The sequence below is a fragment of the Macrotis lagotis genome, chromosome 1 (genome assembly GCF_037893015.1).
Source record: "Macrotis lagotis isolate mMagLag1 chromosome 1, bilby.v1.9.chrom.fasta, whole genome shotgun sequence".
NCBI classification, from domain to species: Eukaryota; Metazoa; Chordata; class Mammalia; order Peramelemorphia; family Peramelidae; genus Macrotis; species Macrotis lagotis.
The window spans coordinates 507,284,199-507,299,132 of NC_133658.1; the positions used below are offsets into that span (position 1 = coordinate 507,284,199).

At 43.0% G+C, this 14,934-nt stretch overlaps 1 protein-coding gene across 2 annotated transcripts in view; it reads right to left on the reverse strand.

Annotated features, from left to right (window-relative positions):
• LOC141506896 (interleukin-10 receptor subunit beta-like) overlaps positions 1-14,426 on the reverse strand; it is a 108,933-nt gene extending 94,507 nt beyond the window's left edge. For both annotated transcript variants that reach the window (XM_074214083.1, XM_074214080.1), the window contains exon 1: positions 14,167-14,426. The gene's annotated coding sequence lies outside the window, so the exon portion shown is untranslated. The remainder of the gene's footprint in view (positions 1-14,166) is intronic.
• Between the last annotated feature and the right edge of the window lie 508 nt (positions 14,427-14,934).

The window sequence follows — 14,934 nt, forward strand, 5'->3', positions numbered from 1 at the left end:
ACTTTAGGAAAATGGCTGAAGAGAGAATGGACTGGAATGGGGAGAGACAGAGTTGAGGCAGGCAGGTCCACCTGCAGAGTCTTGCAATACATCCCAAGTATAAGGTGATGAGAGAAAGTAGCATATATGAGAGATAAAGCCAAGATGAAATTGATGGAGAAGTTGGGAGATAGTGAAGAAGCCAGTGACTGCTAAATTGCAAGCTGGAGGATGATGTTGCCCTCTACAGTAAAAGGGAAGGGAGGGAAGATAATGATTTGACATACTGAATTCAAGATGTCTGAAAGACAATTGAAGACATGAGAGCGAAGGTCATTAGAAAGACTGGGGCAGGATTGGAGGATTATCAACAGAGAAGAGGTAATTAGATGCTTTGTGATCATGAAGTAAAGTAAAATAGAGAAATATAGTAAAGAGAGAGAGAGAGAGAGAGAGAGAGAGAGAGAGAGAGGAGTGAGGTATGATGTGAAGGATCCACAAGTCAACCAGTGAGGTATTTATGTCTATTGTCATTGTACAAATGAGGAAATTATGACTGGAAGAGGTTTAGTAACATGCCCAGGAGTCACAGAGCTAATAAGTTTGTGTGGTAGGACTCAAACTGAGGTCTTTCTGACTCTAAATTCTCCATCTGCTATATCAAATTGCTTCTCTGAAAATTCCTTGAGGGCAGAAATTATCTCATTCTTGTATTTTTTTCCCATGGATACTAGCACAGTGCCCTGCACATGGTAGTCACTTAAATACTTGTTGGTTATTTGTGAAAATAAAATTAATTTTGATCAATAATCAAAAGTTGTTGGCTATTAATTTTAGGTAATACAATGAAGTTCTTAAATACCTGAATATAGATCTCATGTCCATCCTAAATCTTCTTTCTTTAAGTTTAATACCCCCAAATTCCTTTCCTTTACCATTCTCACTGCCTCCCTGTGGATGCTCTTCAGTTTATTAATTTCACTTCTAAACCCTAGTGCCGAAATCAAATGGAAAGAACTATTTTGGACATTAGGTTTCTTTGAATTCAGCCTACTTTGATTTTCAAAATTAGTATGACAGCTGTCAATTCAAAGACAATTTCTTCAGAACACTTTAAAATTAGAATAATTAGGTAAATTTGACTGAGAGCATCATTGTAAGTCATTCCCCCAAATCATTTATCATTTCCAATCCTACTAATGAAAGACATTTATTATTCATTAGTCAACGGTAAGTATATTACTTTTTATGATATCTTTCTCTGAGAAAATGGAATTATATTTATACTGACATTTTCCTTATAAATGAAATAAGGAGACATAAAAAAGTTGCAAAGCTAGACTCTGAAATCTACTTCCAAACCTATAGCCAAAGGATGAATTACTCAATCTACTTTACAACTTTGTCTAGGAGATCTAACTCCAACTCTCTTATCTGCACTAGAAAACAGCATGAGGTCAAGAGGACCCAGGCATACATGCAGCAGGTGTATTCTTCAGCTGTGGGAGAACAAAGAAATGTGCAGAAGGAGATGCACAAGACCCAAGATGGCAGAGAGAAGCCAGCAACTTGCCTGAGGCCTCCCCAGTTTCCCTCATAATGCTCAATTAAGCCTCTAAAATAATTTCTGGAATGACAGAATATACAAAAAAAAGATAGAGTGAAACAATTTTCTCATACAAGATAATTAAGAAGGACTTCAGGAAAGATCTGTCTCACTTGGGTAAATGGGAAGCAGAGATCAGTAGGTGATGTCTGGGCAAGTAAGTGAGAGGCTCTTAACCACAACCCAGACCAGCACCCAAAGACCTGTAGTCTGTTGTGATGACTTCAGTCCAGCCATCCCCCAAACCCAAGATAAAACAGATGGACTAGAATGGGGCCAACCTAGTGCAATGATCAAGGTACCAGCCCCTGAGGGGCAGGCACAGAAAGTCAATGGCCAGTCCCCGGTCCCCAGTGTAAGGAGCTTAGGACAGTACCCTCTATACTTGAGGAGCAGAGCTCAAATTTAAAACATGAACAAAAATCCAAAAAAGAACCATGACCACAGAAAGCTACTATCAAGACAGGGAAGATCGGCAGGGCCAAGATGGCGGAGAGAAGACAGGCACAGTTCTAAAATCTCCTGATCTCTTCCCCATCTATCACATGAAACAAACCTCTTAAAAGAAATCCGAACCAGGAAACCCAGAAAGAAAAGCCAGGAGAGGAGAATCTACCTCAGGATTCGTCTCCCGCAGCAGCCTTGGCTGAGTACCTGCAGGTGAGTCTGAGCTCCCAGGGAAGATCAGCCAGACCAACAGCTGAATCGGAACCGGGAGTCTGAGGGCCCGAGAGCCAGACCTGCTGGATCAGCGGTGGGGCTGGACGAAGGGGGCTTGGGTCCGCGGGGAAGCAGAGGCGCTGGTGTTGGGGCTGTCGCCCTGGAGCTTGGGGAAGGGGCTGTGGGGAGAGGTCTGGTTCAGGACAGCTGCGGACACCATCCCTGGGCTCCTCAGGTCTGAGAAACTCTGAGCCCACGCCTCCATTGCACTGAGGTCTCCTCCCAAACAAATGCAAATTATTGCTGCCCCAGGCCCAGGTGTGTGAGCAAAAGAACCAGCCCAGCTGAGGAATGACTTCAGGCCAGGGTAAAGCCCACCATTGATTGAAGGCAAAAGAATTCAATAGCTCCAATTCCCTCCCTCAAGCAAAGAGAGAAGGCCAAGGTCACAGACACCCCAGAGAGGGCAACCAGCTCCTCCTACTGGCCATCCAGAGAAACTGCACTCAGTAAAGCCTTTAGAGATCCCAAGCCCAGGTGAACCAGCCCCACCCAACTCAAGGTCTTAGCATAATGAAGAAGGGTCAGCGGAAAGGTGGATCCATAGAAAAATTCCTGGAAGGGAAAGACCCTAACCCAGAGAGACCTGGAACCTCTGAGGAGAATACAATTTGGTCTCCAGCACAGAAAGACTTCCTTGAAGAAATAAGGAAGGAGTTTAAAAATCAACTGGAAAATTTGGGGGTGACAATACCTTGCAAAATCAGAATAATTCTCGCAGATCCTCAAATGAGCAAATGCAAAAAGAAATTAATTCTCTCAAAACCTCAATTGGTCAGATGGAAAGCTCTTTCAAAAGTAGAATCAACCAATTGGAAAAGGTTAATGAAGAAAACTCCTCCCCCCAAAAAATAATGGAGTCTACAGAATCTAATGACTCTACGAGACAGCAAGAATCAATTAAACAAAATAAAAAAATAGAAAAAATAGAAGCAAATGTGAAATACCTCATCAACAAAACCACTGACCTCAAGAATAGATTGAGGAGGGGAAACCTGAAAATTATAGGACTTCCTGAAAACATTGAAGAGAAAAAAAGCCTGGACTTAATATTACAGGATCTAGTGATGGAAAACTGCCCTGACATCATGGAATCGGAGGGCAAAGTAGTTATTGAAAGTATACATTGATCCCCACCAGAAAAAGATCCTAAAAGGAAAACACCAAGGAATGTTGTGGCCAAACTCCAGAACTATCAGATAAAAGAGAAAATCCTGCAAGCAGCCAGAAAGGAACAATTTAAATATCACGGAGCCACAGTAAGGATCATGCAGGACCTGGCTGCATCAACTTTAAGGGATTGAAGGGCCTGGAATGAGATATTTCAAAGAGCACGGGAGCTTGGAATGCAGCCAAGAATCTACTTTCCTGCAAAGCTGAGCCTTCTCTTCCAGGGAAAAAGATGGACATTTAACGAAATGGAAGAATTCCAAAAAATTCTGATGAAAAGACCAGAGCTAAACAGAAAATTTGGATATCAAACAGGAGGTTCAAGAGACACATGAAAAGGTAAAAAAAAAGGGGGGGGGGCAGTAAAAGGAAAAAAATGCAATCCAGCAAGTTGAAACTGGCTATATCCCAGCATGGGGGGCAGGGTAGAGACTCTCATAAATCCTGAGAATCCTGAGAAATGTAACTCTAACAGAGAGAGTATACCTAGCCAGAAATGCTGGACATCCATGACCTATCCATGAGACTGATATCTAAAGGGATATAACTGGCTTTAACTCCACCGGGGAGAAAGACTCTAATAACTCTCAGGAATTTGGACTCTATTCAACAGAATATACTGAACTAGAAGGGTCAGACACTCAGAATTTTCTATGACTTAGATAGAATGATCTAAAAAAAATACACTACCTCCCTAAAAAGGGGGACAGGAAAGAGATGGGAGGAGGGAGGGGATTGAATGGGACAAATCTCATTACACTAAGAGGTACAAAAAACCTATGGTAATAGAGGGGAAGAAGGGAGTAGAGGAGAAACACCTGAATCTTCTTCTCATCAGACTTGGCTTAAAGTCAACCTACGCATACTCAGTTAACTTATAAAACATCTAACCTTTCAAGAAGTAAAAGGGGAAAAGGGGAGGGGGGACAGAGAAAGGGAAGGGGAGTGGAGGAAATAAGGGGAAATGACAAAAGGAAGGGAAGGGAACAGGGAAAGGGGAAAGAAAGGGGAGGGTGTGATATAGGAAGGCAAACACACTGAAGGGGGTGGTATTCAAAAACAAAATACTGGGGAATATGGATAAAAGGGGGGGAAGAGGGAAAAATACAAACAGAGGGAAGATAGTACAGAGGGCAATAAAGAATTAGTAATCATAACCTTAAATGTGAATGGGATGAACTCTCCCTTAAAACATAAGCAAATAGCAGAGTGGATTAAAAACCAGAATCCTACAATATGCTGCTTACAAGAAACTCATTTGAAGCAAAGAGATACATATAGAGTAAAGGTAAAAGGTTGGAGCAAAATATATTTTGCTTCAGCTGAAGTAAAAAAAGCAGGGGTAGCAATCCTTCTCAGACAAAGCAGCAGCAAAAATAGATAGTGTTAAAAGAGATAAGGAAGGAAACTTTATCCTCCTAAAAGGTACCTGTTGGGGGCGGGGGGAAGAGGCTTGGTGGTCACTTAGCGGGGGAAACATAATCCCCTTATAAAGGAATGTTACAGAACTCGGCCCCTCATTGTTTAAGAGTTCATGGGAGGGAGGACAGAAGGGATAAAATAATCCCATTATAAAGGAATGTTACAGAACTCGGCCCCTCATTGTTTAAGAGTTCATGGGAGGGAGGACAGGAGGGATAAAAGTGTCTGCTGAGAGGTGGGGAGAGAGCGGGAATGTGATCACAGAAGAATAAAGACTCATGACCCACCTCAGGCGCTCTGTCTGGTTCTTCCCCCATCAAAGAGTGGGGGCCGGAGGTACCCCGAAGACTCACCACGCGTTGGACTGGTGAGTAAGAGGACGGACTAGCATTAAGAAGCCGGCGTTGTAAATAAAAACCCGGCAAGTGGTGCCGAAACCCGGGACCTGATTTTGCTAGGGAACGTCTGAATCCGCTGGTCGGATTCTCCAGACAGCCTCGGTCGTTTCTGACCGGGAGGAAGGAGAGGGCGTTTACTCTCAGATATTGCCTGAGGGACATATCCCTATTGTGTTGACTATGCTTTCTTTCTCTCCCCTTTCTCCTTCTACTCTAATCACACTCCTTGCCGTGCTGGCCTGTCTGATTGTGCCCTGCTTCCTCCTTCTCTTTTGCCGAACGGGAACTTTCCAGTTCTGCCACCTGTTAGGATTGCAGCCTCCGCTAGTAGACAGCATGGGGGGCCCGGAATAGTATTCCCGCCTTTGAGCCGGAGGAAAAAGAGGCCGTTGCAGTGCAGCTTTATAAACTCTGCGCTAAGCATGGCTGTAAATTACCTATCAAGACGTGCCGTGCTTTTGTTGAGAATATCTGGAACATCTGCCCTTGGGTGCAACATAGTGGGATCCAACCAGATAAATGGAAGGTGGTAGGGCAGCAGATGGCCTCCTATAATGACACCTGCCCGGGAAAACTGACCCCCAAGGATTTTACAGTGTATAAGATAGTGGATGCAGCCCTGCATCCCCAGAAGGTGACTTTGGCACGAACAATCAGCACTCAGGTGGGTAGCTCGTTGGCGGGATCGGATTCAGAGGGCTCAGAGGAAGAGGGAAGGCCACTCCCTCCCCTGTATCCGTGGGAGGAACTTAGAAGAAACAATGGGGGAACAAGGGGCCCCCAGGGAGAAGAAAATGCCGCATGCCCCTCCTTACCGAGACAGAATGAAAAGGGGGAGGGCGATGAAAGTGGCACACTTAGAGATTCAGGGCCGGAAGTTTCCGAGCGCGGGAAGGGAGGGGTGCAAACAGTCCTCAGGGGTGGCAGGAAGAGGAGCGTGAGTAGGTGGGACCGGGAGGCTGCTGACGAGGAGGGAGGAGTCCGCGCTGATTGGACAGCTGCCGCGCCCCAGGCTTGGCGGCCCAGCCAGGAAACAGAGGCAAAAAATCCCCCGTGTTCCTTGTCCGCCCTTCAGAGATCCCCTCAAGGGCTCCGCCCATCCGGCCTACTTGCCACCAGTGCCTCCACAGCAATAGAGAAAGGGGAGGAGGTGGACTGGGATGACTGGGGCCTCTACCCGGTATTTACGGACCCCCTTACCGGAGCCCGAGACTACCGCCCTGTCCCTTTTAAGATGCTTGAGGAACTTAAGGAGGCCGTGACTAAATACGGCCCAAGCTCCCCTTATGTAAAAAGACTGATGCAAAACCTCTTTGCTACGCACCCTTGGACCCCTGCTGACTTTGACGAAATTGCAGCCGCGTGCCTAGATGCCTCCTTATATTTAGCTTTTAAGGCTCAGGCCCGCAGAGAGGCCTCTAAGCTGGCAAAATCCCGGGGTTATACTCCCCTGGATTTAGCCATTGACCTCCTGTGTGGAACTGGAGCCTATACTGACCCTGCTGTTCAGGCCCGGTATGGCCAGTTTGAGCTAGAGACTGTTAAAGAAACACATGTTGCAGCTTGGGATAAGATTGGAGCCATGAAAGGGGGGAGAGCCACACAGAAGTTGGTTGGGCTGAAGCAGAGAGCAGATCAGACACCCCTCTCATTTGTGAACGAGGTTAAAGAGACCTTGATTAATGCCCAACCCTACGGGGGTGAGAGGAATTTCTTCCTTTTTCAGGCCTTCTGATCGTCGTAGGGATCCTTGGAGGTGCTCCATCTGAAGGAAATCCGACATGGGGAATACTCCGAGTTATTCCCTCTCCCCTTCCGGTAGCACGGAACTCCCCGATCTACCCTCGCCTGCTAGTGACCAATACATCGATGGGGCTCCCTTCTGCATATATGGACCCCGCTGAAGCACCGGTCCAGAACTCCTTCTGCTGGGACCTGAACAACTCCCTATGTTTCGACATCGGGGAAGAAAATCGGTCCTGGAACTTCAACTCCACAGGGCAGAACGATTTTAACTATAGCACTGCCCCGACTGACCCCTGCGTCGGCCTTTTCCCGCAGACGACTGTCAGCCCAGCAGGGGCAAAAAAGGGGACCCAGCTCCGAGGCCTTCTGGGTTGGCGACCCCTGGTGAATCAAACTCAACGGGACTTCACGATTCCTCGGTGGGGCCCCTCATGTGTGGCCACAGGGGAAAACATCAAGGATCCCATACCATGGAGGGATTGCCAGATGGCGGGAGGATACCCCCTTGAGGGTGAACAAGGACGCTGATTCTGGGAATCACCCTACTTGTTGTCTGTTTCTGCCGCCTAGCTAGGCGACAGAGGGGTTATATGCTTCTTACTCAGAAAGCCTTCATGGCCATAGAGACGGGGGAGGATCCCCAAGTCTGGCTAGCCGCCATGCATGACATGTGACACCTAGGGGTAAGACGAGGTAAACCCCAAGACGGGCAACTTCTCCTCACCCAGCCACCTAAGACAGGCCCTGAGGGTGTCGGGCGCCTAGGACGGGCAAGGTCCTGGGTTGAAGGAGATGACCTAAGACAGGGTTCCTCGCCCCCGGCTATCAGAGGCCAGTAGAAATGACACCGCTTAAGGCTAACCTCAGCACCGCTTAAGGTCACACCAAGTGATAACCTTGTAAAACAGAAAGGGGGAGATGTTGGGGGCGGGGGGGAAGAGGCTTGGTGGTCACTTAGCGGGGGAAACATAATCCCCTTATAAAGGAATGTTACAGAACTCGGCCCCTCATTGTTTAAGAGTTCATGGGAGGGAGGACAGAAGGGATAAAATAATCCCATTATAAAGGAATGTTACAGAACTCGGCCCCTCATTGTTTAAGAGTTCATGGGAGGGAGGACAGGAGGGATAAAAGTGTCTGCTGAGAGGTGGGGAGAGAGCGGGAATGTGATCACAGAAGAATAAAGACTCATGACCCACCTCAGGCGCTCTGTCTGGTTCTTCCCCCATCAAAGAGTGGGGGCCGGAGGTACCCCGAAGACTCACCACGCGTTGGACTGGTGAGTAAGAGGACGGACTAGCATTAAGAAGCCGGCGTTGTAAATAAAAACCCGGCAGGTACCATAGACAATAAAGTCATTTCAATATTGAATATATATGCACCCAGTGGGACAGCATCCAAATTCTTAGAGGAGAAGTTGAAAGAATTACAGGAAGACATAGACAGCAAAACTCTACTAGTAGGAGATTTCAACTTCCCGCTATCAGATCTAGATAAATCAAATCATAAAACAAACAAGAAAGAAATTAGGGAGGTAAATAGATTGTTAGAAAAATTAGATATGGTAGACTTATGGAGGAAACTGAATGGGGATAGGAAGGAATATACCTTTTTCTCTGCAGTACATGGAACTTATACAAAAAATTGACCATGTACTAGCACATAAAAACCTAATGATCAACTACAGAAAGGCAGAAATAGTGAATACATCTTTCTCAGATCACAATGCAATAAAAGTCATATGCAATACTGGGCCAAGGAGATATAGACCCAGAGCAAATTGGAAACTGAATAACCTCATCTTAAAAAATGAGTGGACCAAAAAAACAAATTATAGAAAGAATTAACCATTTTATCCTAGATAATGATAATAATGAAATAACATACCAGAACCTATGGGATTCATTCAAAGCAACTCTCAGGGGATATATTATAGCTCTAAATGCTTATATGAATAAATTGGAGAAAGAGGAAATCAATGAACTAAACATGCAACTAAAAAAATTGGAGAAAGAACAAATCAAAAAATCCCCAATCAAATACCAAATTAGAAATTTTAAAAATTAAAGGAGAAATTAATAAAATTGAAAGCAAAAAACTATTGAATTAATAAATAAAACCAAAAGTTGGTATTATGAAAAAACCAATAAAATTGATAAACCTCTGGTCAATTTGATTAAAAAAAAGGAAGAAGAAAACCAAATTACTAGTATTATAAATGAAAAAGGTGAACTCACCACCAATGAGGAGGAAATTAAAGTAATAATTCGAAATTATTTTGCCCAACTTTATGCCAATAAATTTGATAATCTAAGTGAAATGGATGAATATTTACAAAAATATAAGTTGCCCAGGTTAAATGAAGAAGAGATTAAATACCTGAACAACCCTATCTCAGAAAAAGAAATTCAACAAGCCATTATTGAACTCCCTAAAAAAAAATCTCCAGGGCCTGATGGATTCACAAGTGAATTCTACCAAACATTTAAGGAACAATTGTTTCCAATCCTATATAAACTCTTTGGAAAAATAGGGAAAGATGGAACCCTGCCTAACTCTTTCTATGAAACCAATATGGTACTGCTACCTAAACCAGGAAGAGTTAAAACAGAGAAAGAAAATTATAGACCTATTTCCCTGATGAATATAGATGCAAAAATCCTAAATAAAATCTTAGCAAAATGACTACAACAAGTCATCACTAGGATAATACATTATGATCAAGTAGGATTTATTCCAGGAATGCAGCGTTGGTTCAATGTTAGGAAAACTGTTAGTATACTCAATTATATGAATAACAAACCTATCAGAAACCACATGATCATATCAATAGATGCTGAAAAAGCTTTTGACAAAATACAGCATCCATTCCTTAATAGTGTTTTTAATAAAACACTAAAGAGTGTAGGAATAAATGGACTGTTCCTTAAAATAATGAGCAGTATCTATCTGAAACCATCTACAAGCATTATACTCAATGGGGAGAGGCTAGAGGCATTCCCAATAAGATCAGGGGTTAAACAAGGGTGCCCATTATCACCACTACTATTCAATATTGTATTAGAAATGTTAGCATCAGCAATTAGAGAAGAAAAAGAAATTAAAGGAATTAGAATTGGGAAGGAAGAGACAAAACTCTCACTATTCACAGATGACATGACCTAGAGAATCCCAAGAAATCATCTAAAAAACTACTGGAAACAATTAGCAATTTTAGCAAAGTTGCAGGTTATAAAATAAACCCCCATAAATCCTCAACTTTCCTATATATGACTAGCTAGAAACAGCAGGAAGAGCTAGAAAGAGAAATTCCATTCAAAGTAACCTCAGTGTAAAATACTTGGGAGTCTATTTGCCAAGACAGACTCAGAATCTTTTTGAAAACCATTATAAAACACTTCTCACATAAATTAAATCAGATTTAAATAACTGGGAAAATATCAACTGCTCATGGATAGGTAGAGCTAATATAATAAAAATGACAATTCTACCAAAACTAAACTATCTGTTTAGTGCCCTACCAATCAAAGTTCCAAAAAATTACTTTAATGAGCTAGAAAAAATTGTAAGTAAATTCATATGGAGAAATAAAAAGTCAAGAATTGCCAGGAGCTTAATGAAAAAAAAATGCAAACGAAGGTGGCTTAGCACTACCAGATCTAAAATTATATTATAAAGCATCAGTCATCAAAACTGTTTGGTATTGGCTAAGAAATAGAGTGGTGGACCAGTGGAATAGACTAGGTGTAAAAGCAGGAGAGGATTATAGTAATCTGCTGTTTGATAAACCCAAAGAGTCAGGCCACTGGGATAAAAACTCCCTCTTTGATAAAAACTGCTGGGATAATTGGAAGTTAGTATGGAAGAAACTTAGATTATACCAACACCTCACACCCTTTACCAAGATAAGATCCAAATGGTTACAGGACATAGACATAAAAAACAATACTATAAACAAATTAGAAGATCAAGGACTAGTCTACCTGTCAGATCTATGGAAAGGGGCACAGTTTATGACTAAGGAAGAGTTGGAGAACATCACTAAAAACCAATTAGATGATTTCGATTACATTAAATTAAAAAGTTTTTGCACAGGTAAAACTAATGTAATCAAAATCAAAAGAAAAGTAGTAAATTGGGAAACAATCTTTACAACTAATGATTCTGACAAAGGACTCATTTCTAAAATATACAGAGAACTGAGTCATATTTTTAAAACAAAAAGCCATTCCCCAATTGACAAATGGTCAAAGTATATGCAAAGGCAATTTACAGATGAGGAGCTCAAAGCAATCCATAGCCATATGAAAAAATGCTCTAAATCATTAATTATTAGATAAATGCAAATTAAAGCTTCGTTGAGGTACCACCTCACACCTCTCAGATTGGCCAGTATGACTAGGAAGGATAATGATCATTGTTGGAAGGGATGTGGGAAATCTGGGACACTATTACACTGTTGGTGGAGCTGTGAACTCATCCAACCCTTCTGGAGAGCTATTTGGAACTATGCTCAAAGGGCAACAAAAATGTGCATACCCTTTGACCCAGCAATACCACTACTGGGTCTATACCCTGAAGAGATGAGGAAAAAGGGTAAAAACATTACTTGTACAAAAATATTTATACGAGCCCTGTTTGTGGTGGCAAAGAATTGGAAATCCAGTAAATGTCCTTCAATTGGGGAATGGTTTAGCAAACTATGGTATATGTATGTCATGGAATACTATTGTTCTATTAGAAATCAGGAGGGACGGGATTTCAGGGAAACCTGGAGGGATTTGCATGAACTGATGCTGAGTGAGATGAGCAGAACCAGAAAAACACTGTACACCCTAACAGCAACATGGGAGTGATGTTCAACCTTGAAGGACTTGCTCATTCCATCAGTGCAACAATTGGGAACAATTTTTGGCTGTCTGCAAAGGAGAGTACCATCTGTATCCAGATAAGGAGCTGTGGAGTTTGAACAAAGTACAAGGGCTATTCCCTTTAACTGGGAAGAAAAAAAGAGAAAAAAAAAACCAGATGTCTTATGGTTTGATCTGGTTACCTCTGAGAATTCTGTTCTCTTTAAATATATGATTTCTCTCTCATCACACCCAATTTGGATCAAGGTACAACATGGAAACAAGTAAAGACTGACGGAGTGCTATCTGTGGGGTGGGGGTGGGGGGAGGGAAGCAAGATTGGGGGAAAACTGTAAAACTCAAATAATATCTTTAATAAAAATTAAAAAAAAGACAGGGAAGATCCAACAGAAATTCAGAAGAGGAAAACAATGTCAAAATATCTACATGTGAAGCCTCAAAGGAGAATATAAATTGGTCTCAGGCTCCAAAAATCTTCTTGGAAGAGCTGAAAAAGGATTTTAAAAATCAAGTAAGAGATGTAGCAGAAAAATTGGGAAAAAGAAATGAAATTTTATGAGAATTATGAAAAAAGAGTCAACAGCTTGGAAAAAATTGATGAGTTTCTTAAAAAAATAGAAGTGGCCATCTTTTATGCTTTTAAAGACTGTTCAAGGGTTTTCTGGTTTTCTGTATAATAGGATTAGAATTAAATCCACAGGGAAGATGGTATAATTCATTTTTTTTTTTTAGGTTTTTGCAAGGCAATGGGGTTAAGTGGCTTGCCCAAGGCCACACAGCTAGGTAATTATTAAGTGTCTGAGACCAGATTTGAACCCAGGTACTCCTGACTCCAGGGCTGGTGCTTTATCCACTATACCTAGCCTCCCCTAATTCATTCTTTATTAGTTAAAATCTCCTAACACTATGGAAATATTTGGTAAAAGGATGGACTAGAATGATAAATAAGTGTTAGAACACAGATAAGAAAGTCAGCATAACTCATAATGTCTCCTTTCTTGATGTTTATGAAATACATATTTTCTCCATAAATAAAGGTTGCAGAATTGTTAAGCTGTTTTTCAAAAGATATCAAACTGCTAAGTATCTTCAAAGTTCAGTGGATACACATTATCTTCTCAAGAAGTGGGATCTCTTTGCATTTAGATTCTCATATACATGTCTATGGTGTTTTGTGCCTATTGATGTCTTAATGACTTATTTAAAGAAAAACAAATTTTGTTAAAATTAAGCAAACAACTTAACTAAAAAAAAAGTCAAAAGCTAGATGAAATAAAAGAAATTCCCTGACCTAAGTAGAGTTATGACACTGTAGTTTGTGTTCTGAATGAATTGTGACTAGAACGATGTAAAAGAAGTTAAAACATACAGAAAAAAAATAAAATTGGCCAAATTGGAAAAAAAAATCACTGATGAAAACATCTATATTGCTATTGATTAGAGAAATACTAATTAAAAACAATTCTGAGGTACCACTTCACACCTTTTAGATTGGCTAATGTGACAGAAAAGGAAAATGATTAATGTTGAAATTTGCTTTTGCATGTAGTTAGGGGAAATATTTAAAAATAAAATAAATTAAAAATTAGAGCGGTCACTCAAAGTGAAGACCAAAGTTTTTGCCTCTAGAAGTAAAGCTCCCTTTCCTTGGAGGTCTACCCAAACAGAAGCCGGGACCCTCAGCCACTGTGGGGGTCACCAGATGGGCCTCCTCGAACGGGCGGCCTGGGTCCCTTCCATCTCTCAGTTTCCGGAGGCCCAGCCTGTGTCTTTGCACTCTTGGCCTAATCTCTAGGGATGGAATGCTCTTCTGCTCTTAAACAAAATCCCTAATTTCCCTTCGGGACTCGATTCAGATGCCACTTTTTGGAGTCTTTTCCCCATTCCCCTAGCTGCAAGGACATTCCGATTACTACTTGCAAAATATGACCCTATCTTGTATTGCAGATCGTGTCTCTGTCTGTCTCTGTCTTTGTCTGTCTGTCTGTCTCTGTGTGTTCCTCCGTTAGGATGCAAGCTCCTCTAGGGCAAGATAATTGGCTGGGCTGTTTCTTTGGGCGTCAGGTTTAATAATCAATTTAATAAAGCGGAGTTTTTATTGCTCGGCGACGACCTGCGGGAGAGGGATGGAGAAGGGAGGCGGGGGGAGGGGGGTGTCCTGACAATATTTGGCCACAGACGTCTCGATTCGAGTCACAACTCGCACCCTAGTCTTTAAAGTTCGATGAGCTTCCTCCACCCGCCCCGGCCTTACCTTGGCGGCGCGGAGGCTCGGCTCTGCCCATCCCTTCGCGGTCTCCGCCAGCTGTCCCTCCTCCTCTGGGGGGGCACCCGGGAGGCCCGGGGCAGGACAGCGGGGGGAGGGGAGGGGTCTTGCTGGGGCTGCGGGCGCGGTGTGGGAGGGAGGCCTTGATAACCGCGGCTGGGAGGGAACGCGGAGGCTGATCTTAGAAAGCGGCCGAAGGCGCTTCTCAGGCCCCATTCACTTGCGCAAGTGGGGAAAATCCTAGCGAGGGAAAGAGAGCGCAGGGTGGGGAGGGGGTGGGGAGGGGGTGGGGAGGGGAAGTGGTGGAAGGAGGCGGGGAAGTGGTGGTGTCAGTGCGATGCTGTGAGTTGGTGCACGGGGGCCCCCGCGCGGTGAGGGAGCGCGGGGCCTTGGGCTCCTGAAATGTAGAGAATGCACCGACAACCGTCCTAGGAAGCCCGCCCTCCCTCCTGGAGACCAGAGGCCAGAAGCTCTCCTTAGAGTGCCGGGAGTGTGCAGGGAAGAATGAGGCGTCGCAGTCGTCCTAGGGTCACGGGAGGGGAGCTGGAGGGACTTCGTGGACACTTGCTCAGTCGATCGACATTTAACCTAGTCAAGCACGACCGAGTCCTGCATATCTATCTATCTATCTATCTATCTATCTATCTATCTATCTATCTGTCTACATATCGATCATCTATGTATCTATGTATCATCTATGTAGCTATGTATCTATCTATGTATCTATGTGTCATCTATGTATCTATCATGTATCTA